This window comes from Cucurbita pepo, chromosome LG09 (assembly GCF_002806865.2).
Source record: "Cucurbita pepo subsp. pepo cultivar mu-cu-16 chromosome LG09, ASM280686v2, whole genome shotgun sequence".
Taxonomy (NCBI): domain Eukaryota; kingdom Viridiplantae; phylum Streptophyta; class Magnoliopsida; order Cucurbitales; family Cucurbitaceae; genus Cucurbita; species Cucurbita pepo.
This window is the reverse complement of record NC_036646.1, coordinates 5,867,820-5,878,929: the sequence shown is the minus strand read 5'-3', so window position 1 is coordinate 5,878,929 and position 11,110 is coordinate 5,867,820.

Genomic DNA, 11,110 nt, shown 5'->3' with positions numbered 1-11,110 from the left:
TGACGCAATATCTACCACTCAAAAGTGTGCATAGATATGAAAATATTATTACTCAACGAAAGAATACAGATTTAAGAATGAGAAAAAGAATTGGGATCGAATGTTCAATCTTCATTGATATTCACAACCTTTAAATAGGATACAAGATACTAAATAATATTTACAAAGAAAATATAAACTAACTAAATCTTGATAATAAAATAAAATATACTACTATTCAAATTCAACTGATTACACGAATATCTAATATATATTTTCTCACTAATATATTTTTCAAGATTACGAATATCATATATTCCATAACTAATTCAAACTAAAATAAGTTGCACTAAATTCTGACATGATAATTCACGACCTTCAACACCATGAAACCAGATTTTTATAAGTTTTGTTCTATATTATGGGTCATTCTCGTATTGTATTTAAAGTCATAGCACACGTCTTTAAACTAATAATGCACAACATTAAAGTGAGGATTATATGTTCTCCAAATGAAGGCCTAAGTATTATGTTGAATACATAGTGGGAGTCGAACCCACGACCTTCTGATCCGAAGTTAGACGTGCTAATCCACTGCGCTATGCAGTCATTTTTTTAAAGTGTTCCGACATAAGTTATTTCGAGTTCGTTCTCACTTGTGTCGAACGGGTCAAAAATATAATGATAAGTCATTTATGTTGAGCGGTAGGTATTAGGTTGGACTGCGGGTCGTTGGATTGCTTCTCGAGCATGCAGGTTAGATGTGGTCTAGGTCGTCAATTTGGGTTAGTTGCGGCGCCGCGTGTCAGCGCTCAGAGTAAGCCACACTTTTCCACTGCGTGCCTAACACATGTCCCTCCCGTTGCTAGACACGTTTCTCCTCTTTCTAGTCGCCATGTGTTCGTTGTCGATTGCCTCAAACCCATTTTTTTTAGATTCCGATCAAAATGGCATATCAACCTTTATTTTTATTTTTCCTATCTTCCAATTCGTAACTTGAAATAACTGAATTCCTTTAAGGAAATTCAAGACCTCAAGTCCACCTATCCACATATATTTTTCTTCCATTTTTTCGTTTCTCATAATGCCTAGTAAATGAGTTCAAAAGTCAGAAAAACTAAGTTTCTTCTCGAAGTTTGACGATTCTTGGTTTCAATTTCCGACACGATTTTTGGCTGAGTTTCCTCCCAAAACATGCAAGAATTTTGACCTAAAGTACTGTAGTTGAGTATTATTTCCTAAACTATTATAAAAAACGCATGGATCTAGCGCAAAATCTTGAAGCAAAAGAGGTCACGAACTTACCTCGCATTCTTGCCCATTTCTTGACGAAAACGAACAATCCAAAAACAAAAACATTATCTCTTAGATCAACAATACTTCGATGTTCGGATTTGAGCGTTGTACCCTCCTTTCTCTTCTTTTTTTTTTTTTTAAAAAAACTTTTAACTCTTCGCCTTTTCTCTTTTTCTCTCTCTCTCTTTTTTTTCTTTTCATTTACTTGCAGGTCTGTCCAGATCCCCTCGAGGTGGTGTGTGGGGGCAAAATTATTTTTTTATCCCGTTGACTTTGATACGAATTTTCCATTAAATCACCATTTTTTAAAATTTTCCTAAGCTCCTTAAGGTGTCCCGAACATTTTTACTTCTACACCGGTTTGAAAATCACGCTCTAAGACTTCCAATAAAATCTAGGAACCCGTAAAAGTTAGGAGGAAGCTTGTCATAAAGAAGGGTGAGTTTGTACCTGTTGGGGTCGAGGTGTTACAAATTTCCTCTCCTTAGGAACTTTCGTCAACAAAAGGTTGCTATTCCTAAACAAGTTCGAGGTAAGACTTCCTAATGTCATCCTCACATTCCCAAGTAGGTTCGTTATCTAGATGGTTACCCCACAAGACTTTGACAAGGGGAATCTTCTTGTTTCGCAATCGCTTGACATCTCAAGCTAAAATTTGGATTAGGGCCTTGTAGTCTGATAGATCCTCTTGAAGCAGGAGCATTTCGTACTCAATGATGTGGGTGGGATCTGGTGTGTAGTTCCTTAACATGGATACATGGAAAATGTTGTGAACGGCAGCAAGAGTGGGTGGCAACTAACCTGTATGCCATAACATCAATCTTCTCAAGGATCTCAAAGGGACCTATGAACTTGGAGCTAAGCTTACCCATTTTCCCAAATCTTAACACCCCTCTCATGGGTACTACTTTGAGAAGAACATGTTCGCCTACCGCAAACTCGACATCCTTTCTTTGAATGCTTGCGTAACTCTTTTGTCTGCTTTGTGTAGTAAGTATCCTTGATTTTAGTTTTTGGACTACCGCGTTGGTGACCTGAACCAATTTCGGCCGCATAAGTTGTTGAGTTCCAACCTCTTCCCAGAACACTGGTGTTCCACACCTCCTCCCATACAGGGTCTCAAAAAGAGTCATCTGAATCGTTGCATGATAACTGTTGTTATAAGCAAACTTTATGAGAGGTAGGTGTTCATCCAAACAACCAACGAAAAACATCACACACGTAGGTGTTCATCCAAACAACCAACGAAAAACATCACACACGCCCTGAACATGTCCTCTAATACTTGATTCAACCTCTCTGCCTGTCCATCTGTCTAAGGATGGAAGGTTGTACTGATACGAAGTTGGGCACAGGTATGATAAAGAATCAGCTACCACATTATCTTTGCCAAGATGATAAAAAATCTCAACATCGTAATCTTTCACTAGCTCGAGCCACCTCCTTTGTCTCGTATTCAACTACTTATGGGTGTACAAATATTTAAAGCTCTTGTGATCTTTGTACATTTGGATTCTCTCTCCATAAAGACAATGTTGTCATGCCTTCAGTGTGAACACCACGGCAGCTAACTTTAAGTCATAAGTAGGATAATCCTGCTCGTAGTCCTTCAACTGTCTAGAGTCGTACGCAATTACTTTCCCATTCTTCATAAGCACACAACCCAAACCCTTCATTGAGATGTCACTATACACAACAAGGTTGCCTGATTCATGGGGCACTATGAGGGCTAGTGCAGTCGCCAACCTCCTTTTGAACTCTTGAAAGCTCTCCTCACAAGCTGGAGTCCACACAAAGGGCTTCCCCTTTTTGGTCAACGGACCCTTCGATCACTTTCCTCTTCAATATTCTCGGTAACTCTGTCATTTATGAAGACTTTCCTCTTCTTTCTTTTCGAATCCAATATTTTTATAGAAATTGGATATTATTGGATATTTGAGAATATTAATACTATAACCCATGGTCATGTCTCACTTTCCATTAAACTTTCAAATATTTTATTAATACTCAGTTTTTTTTTTTTATATAAAAATAACCCTTAAAAAATACTCTTAAATATGTTTTAAAATAATTAAAAATAAATACCCTTTGATCACTTTCCTCTTCAATATTCTCGGTAACTCTGTCATTTATGAAGACTTTCCTCTTCTTTCTTTTCGAATCCAATATTTTTATAGAAATTGGATATTATTGGATATTTGAGAATATTAATACTATAACCCATGGTCATGTCTCACTTTCCATTAAACTTTCAAATATTTTATTAATACTCAGTTTTTTTTTTTTATATAAAAATAACCCTTAAAAAATACTCTTAAATATGTTTTAAAATAATTAAAAATAAATACCCTTTGATCACTTTCCTCTTCAATATTCTCGGTAACTCTCTCCTTTATGAAGACTTTCCTCTTCTTTCTTTTCGAATTCAATATTTTTATAGAAATTGGATATTATTATATATTTGAGAATATTAATACTATAACCAAATGAATGCCTAAATTTTAGGTTGACTACAATGGGAGTCAAATCCATGACCTTTTGATTCGAGGTCAGACGCGCTAATCCACTGCATTATGTAGTCATTTTTTAAAGTATTCCGACATAAGTTATTTCGAATCCGTTCTCATTTGTGTCAAACGGGTCAAAAATATAATAATAATTCATTTATGTCGAGCGGTAGGTATCAGGTTGGACTGCGGGTCGTCGGATTGCTTCTCGGGCATGCGGGTCAGATGTGGTCAGGGTCGTTGATTTGGGTTAGTCGCGGCGCCGCGTGTTAGCGCTCAGAGTAAGCAAAGTTTTTCCACTACCTGCGTAACACATGTCCCTCCAGCTGCTAGATGCGTTTCTCCTCTTTCTAATCCTCGTGTGTTCGTCGCCAATTGCCTGAAACCCATTTTTTTTAGATTCCGGTCAAAATGGCATATCAATCTTTATTTTTTTTTTCTATCTTCCAATTCGTAACTTGAATTAACTCGATTCCTACCAGGAAGTTCAAGACCTCAAGTCCACCTATATAGATATATTTTTCTTGCATTTTTTCGGTACTCACAATGCGTAATAAATGAGTTCAAAAATCAGAAAAACCAAGTTTCTTGCCGAAGTTTGAGATTCTTGGTCTCAATTTCCGACACGATTTTGGGCTAAGTTTCCTCCCAAAACATGCAAGAATCATCACTTAAAATACTGTAGTTGAGTATTATTTCCTAAACTATTAAAAAAAACGCATGGATCTAGGGCAAAATCTTGAAGCAAAAGAGGTCACGAACTTACCTCGCGTTCTTGCCTATTTCTTGACGAAATCGAACGATCCAAAAACAAAAACATTAACTCTTAGATCAACAATACTTCGACATTCGGATTTGAGCATTGTACCCTCCTTTCTCTTCTTCTTTTTCTTTAAAACTTTAACTCTTCGCCTTTTCTCTCCTTTTTTTTCTTTTCTTTTCATTTACTTGCAATCCCCTCAAGATGGTGTGTGGGGCGAAATTACCTTTTTATCTCCAGTTGACTTCGATCCGAATTTTCCATAAAATCACCATTTTTTAAAATTTTCCTAAGCTCCTTAAGGTGTCTCGAACATTTTTACTTCTACACCGGTTTGAAAAATACGCTCTAAGGCTTTCAATAAAATCTAGGAACCCGTAAAAGTTAGGAGGAAGCTTGTCATAAAGAAGGGTGAGTTTGTACTTGTTGGGATTGAGGTGTTACAACTTTCCCCTCCTTAGGAACTTTCGTCAACAAAAGTTGGTTATTCGTGAACAAGTTCGGGGTAAGACTTCCTAACGTCATCCTCACATTCCCAAGTAGCTTCTCTATCCAGATGGTTACCCCTCAGATATCTCAGAAGCCACTTCACAACTTCCCAATGTTCTTTCCCTTGATTTGCCATGTACTTGCTAACAACTCCCACTGCATGTGTTATATCAAGTATAGTGCAGACCATAGCATACATCAAGCTCCCAACTGCAGAAGCATACGAAATTGATGTCATGTGCTCACGTTTCTCAACTGTCTTGGGAGATTGCCCCTTTGACAATTTAATATGATTTGCCAAGAGGATAGTTCTAGGTTTAGCATCATTCATCTTGAATTTGGACAACACCCTCTCAATGTACTACTCTTGGGATAGATTTAATGTGCCAGCAGATCTATCTCGAGAAATCCTCATCCAAGAATCTGCTTCGCTGCACTCAAATCTTTCATCTCAAATACTGAAGATAGGCTTGCCTTCAGGTGGTTTATCTCCCTCATATTTGATCCAGCAATCCGTATATCATCCACATACAGAAGTAGAAACACATAAGAATCAGTGTATTTCTTGAGGTAACAACACTAATCCTTTTCACTCCTGTGGAAACCACTCTTGCACATGAAGGAGTCAAACTTCTTGTACCATTGTCTCGGTGCTTGTTTTAGTCCATACAAGCTCTTATTGAGCTTACACACCATGTGCTCCTTGTCTGGAGCTACAAACCCTTCTGGTTGTTGCATATAGATCTCCTCATCTAGATCTCCATGTAAAAGCGTCATTTTTACATCTATTTGCTCAAGGTGCAAATTCTCCGACGCAACAATACTCAACAGAATTTTGATAGTAGTTAATTTCACAACAGGAGAAAAGATCTCAGCATAATCAATACTTTTTCTTTGTAAATATCCTTTAACTACTAACCAAGCCTTAAACCTCCTTCTGCCATCTGGTTCAGCCTTGATTCTGAACACCCATTTATTCAATAGAGCTCTCTTTCTTCTAGGTAACTCAGTCAGCACCCACGTATTATTCTTTTCAAGTGAGCTCATCTCATCATCCATGGCTTGCTCCCACTTGGTTGAATCTTCCACTTGTAGGGACTCATCAAAGGACTCTGGTTCTCCTTCGTCAGTCAACAACAAATAATGTAATGAGGGTGAATATCTATCTGGTGCTCTGATAGTTCTGGATGATCTCCTCAACATCTGCTCAGGTGTAACTTGCTCCACGTCTGGTTCATTAGCAACAGGATCATGAATTCCTTGAGCTTCTGCTGTAACATCACTGGGTGAGTTTTCTTGCAACTCAAGCTCAACTCCCACTTGCTTCGTAGTCTTAAATTTTATATTCTCTTTGTCCTTGTATAGGACATTTTCATCAAAGGTCACATCACAATGTCTTGAGATTTTCCTATTCTTGTCATCCCAAAACCTGTACTCGAACATGTTAGAGCCATAACCTATAAAGTAGCACTTCACAGCTTTAGCATCAAGCTTGTCTCTCTTCTCTGGATCAACAGTACAACAAAAAATTCTCAAGTGAGAGTACTTGAATTCTTTTCCTGTCCACACTTCTAGCAATTTGAACTTCAAGGGTACTCACGACCCTCTATTAATCAAATATGCTGCTGTGTTCACAGCATCAGTCCAGAATATCTTTGGTAGTCCAGAATGAATCCTCATGTTTCTTGCTCGCTCATTCAATCTGTTCATCATTTCTGCAATACCATTTTGTCTTGTCTTACCGGGAATTGTTCTTATTAAGCTAATTCCCTTAACTGCACAAAATGTTTTAAACTCTGATTTGTTGTACTCTCCTTCATTGTCAGACCTCAGACATTTCATCTTCAAGCCAGTCTGATTTTCAACTTCAGTTTTCCACTTCGAAGGTGGCAAACACATCTGACTTGTGTTTCAGAAAGTAAACTCATACCTTCCTACTGAAATCATCGATGAAGGTGACGTAGTACCTTGATCCACCAAGTGATGAAACTGAAGATGGTCCCAGACGTCTCTATGGATAATTTCCAACCACACTTTCTTTGGTTCTCTGACAGCCTTTGTGAAACTAACTCGTTTCTGTCTGTCCATAACACAGCTCTCAGAAAGACCCATATCAACAGATTTTAAGCCTTCTAAAGCTTCTTTCGCAGTCAGCATCTTCCACTCATGTGTCCAAGTCTATTGTGCCATAGACTTGAATTGGAAGCACTCTCAGCAGCAGCCATATTTATACACTCTCTAGTAGTGTATAGGGTTCTGGATTTTGTGCCACGTGCAACAACCATGTCACCTTTCACGATCTTCCACAAACTCTTTCCAAACTCTACTGCATAGCCTGTGCTATCTAACTGACCAATAGAGATCAGGTTCTTCTTAAGACCAGGAATGTATCTGACAACTTATATGATTTCCTGTTGGAGTTTGTATGGAGACATCTCCCTTCCCTTCAATCTCCAAGGTTTTGTTTTCGACAATATACACCTTCCCGAAATTTCTTGATTTGAAATTTCGAAACAATTTCTTACTTGGAGATGAATAAAACGATGCACCTGAATCCAAAATCCAGGATTCAGCTAGGCTGTCCATACTAAGGATTAAAGCGTCCTCGGTATATTTTATTGTATATATAGAATCATCATCATCTTCAGACTTAAGATTCTGCTTCTTCAGTTTTGTACAATCTGTCCGAAAATGTTCTTTTCCTCCACAACTCCAACACGTTACGTTGGGTTTGTTTAGAGATTTTCTCCGATTCTTAGATTTTGATCGCCCGTGTTTGTTTGAGCTCTTTGATTTACTTCTTCCCCTTCGATCAACACTGACAGCATTGTCTGATGAATCTCCAATTTCCCGTTTGTGAATACTTTCACTGAGAACTACATCTTGAATTTCATCAAACTTCAATTTATTAGATCCTCGGTAGCTGCTGATTGCAGCAAACACAGTATCCCATGACTCGAGTAAAGATGACATCAAAATCAACGCTTTAATTTCATCTTCGAAATTAATTTCCACCGAACTCAGTTGACTTACGATCATATTGAATTCATTTATATGATCAGCAACAAATCTACCTTCAAACATCTGTAGATTGAACAATCTTCGCATCAAATACACCTTGTTCATAGCCGACGATTTTGCATACATATTCGACAGCGCCTTCAACAGATCTGACGTTATCTTCTCCTTGATGATGTTGAACGGCACGTTTCTAGATAGCATCAACCGGATCAACCCTAAAGCTTGTCAATCCTTGAGCTTCCACTGTTCCGTGGTCATGGTATCCAGCTTTACCCCCAATAGGAGTTCGTGAAGATCTTTCTGGTACAGATAATCTTTAATTTGCTTCTTCCAGAAACCGAAATCGGATCCATCAAACTTCTCAATTCCAATCTTTCAACTTTCCATCTTCACTGATCGTGGTGAATTTCGCCTAGCTCTGATACCAGTTGTTAGGATCGCACAACAACACACACACTCGATCTAGAGGAACACAAAGAACAGGATAGAGAAATGCAAGGAGAACTCTAGCTCAAGGATTTATATTAATGACTTCAAGTATGTACAGTACGAGAATACAGAGAATACAAAAAGTACATTTCCAAAGCTCTACCTAAGGGGATATATATATGGTTTAGTTTACTATATATAGCTTTACCGGATATAGCTTTACTATGTATAACCGTTGACCAAGCTATAAATAAGTAGTAGGCTCCATAACCTAACACTTCGAGCAAAGCTTACCCATTTTCCCAAACCTCAATACCCCTCTCATGGGTACTACTTTTAGAAGAACATGTTCGCCCACCGCAAACTCAAGATCCTTTCTTCGAGTGCTTGCATAACTCTTTTGTCTGCTTTGTGCAATAAGTATCCTTGATTTTAGTTTTTGGACTGCCGCGTTGGTGACCTGAACCAATTTTGGCCCCATAAGTTGTTGAGTTCCAACCTCTTCCTAGAACACTGGTGTTCCACTCCTCCTCCCATACAGGGTCTCAAACAGAGCCATCTGAATCGTTACATGATAAGTGTTGCTATAAGCAAACTCCATGAGAGGTAGGTGTTCATCAAAACAACCAACGAAAAACATCACACATGCCCTGAGCATGTCCTCTAATACTTGATTTAACCTCTCTATCTGTCCATCTGTCTGAGGATGGAAGGTTGTATTGAAACGAAGATGGGTACTAGGATGATAAAGAATCAGCTACCACATTATCTTTTCCAGATGATAAAAAATCTCAACATCGTAATCTTTCACTATCCCGAGCCACCTCATTTGTCTCGTATTCAACTCCTTATGGGTGAACAAATGCTTAAGGCTCTTGTGATCTTTGTACACTTGGATTCTCTCTCCATAAAGAGAATGTCGTCATGCCTTCAGTGTGAACACCACGACAGCTAACTTCAAGTCATAGGTAGGATAATCCTGCTGGTAGTCCTTCAATTGTCTAGAGTCGTACACAATTACTTTCCCATTCTTCATAAGCACACAACCCAAACCTTTCATTGAGATGTCACTGTACATAACAAGGTTGCTTGATTCAGGGGACACTATGGGTACTAGTGCAGTCGCCAACCTTATTTTTAACTCTTGAAAGCTCTTCTCACAAGCGGGAGTCCACACAAAGGGCTTCCCCTTTATGGTCAACTGAGTCATCGCTGCCAATATTTTCGAGAAGTCTTGGACAAAATTCCTGTAGCAGACAGTCAAACCTAAAAAACTTCTTACCTCCGTCACTGTTGTCGACTTAGGCCATCTCATGATAGTTTCAATCTTTGCTTGGTCCACATTAATTCCCCTTGTTTAGACCACATGACCCAATAATGCTACTTCCAATAGTCATAACTCACACTTAGAAAACTTGGAATACAACTAGTGAGTTCTCAACACAGTCAGAACCATTCGCAAGTGATCTTCATGCTCTGGTTCAGTTTTGGAATATAACAATATATCATCGATGAACACGATCACAAAGTTACAAAGTAATCCTTGAACACCATATTTATAACCTCGATAGAAACTGCGGGGGCATTGGTGAGGCCAAAGGACATAACTGTGAACTCGTAATGTCCCTAGCAACTTCTGAAGATTGTCTTAGGGATGTCCTCTTCTCTAATTCTCAATTAATTGTACCCCAACCTCATATCTATCTTGTTGAACACAAACACCCCTTGCAGCTGATCAAAAAAGTCATCTATTATCGAAAGAAAAAATGAGTGCCAGCGAGGACGTTGGTCCCCGTAGGGGAGTGGATTGTGAAATCCCACATCGATTGGGGAGAAGAGCGAAGCATTCTTTATAAGGGCATGGAAATCTCTCCCTAGCACACACGTTTTTAAAACCTTTAGGGGAAGCCTTTAAGGCAAACCCCAAAGAAGACAATACCTACTAACGGTAGGCTTGGGCAGTTACATATGTTATCAGAGCTAGACGTCTATAGATGTGCCAGCAAGGTGGCTGCCCTCAAAGGGCATAGAAACGAGGCGGTGTGCAAGCGAGGAGACTGAACCACGAAGTGGATGGACACACGGTGGTGTGCCAGCAAGGATGTTGGACCCCGAAGGAGGGTGGATTGAATGTTGCACATCGATTGGAGAAGGAAAAGAGTGCCAGCGAGGACGCTGGTGTTGGGTTTTATGTCCTAAAACTCATAGTTTGTAAACAAAAACATATTCTATTTTCAATAAAGTTATTATTGATGTTTATTCAGTAGAGATTGTTATTGAATAAAGTTAATTTTATGATTATTAATCTAAATCCAATAAACTAAGAACACTCCGACTATAGTATGATTACTTGAACTATATGTAGAGACATACGAGTGGATCAAGTTCAAGTATATAGTCAAAATGATCTATAGTACAGGGATAAGGCTGAGTACCTTATCCTGGGGATACTATGGATGCGGCCCACTTTTATATATGATATAAACAATGTGATCACTAAATTGTACATGCTGAGACATGTGAGTTGGGGTGTTCTATGCAATGAGTATTGCATAAGATCGGACCATGAAGAAAATCACTCACACTTTATAATATCGTTTACAGTTGAGACTGAGTTTTTTTCATTCGA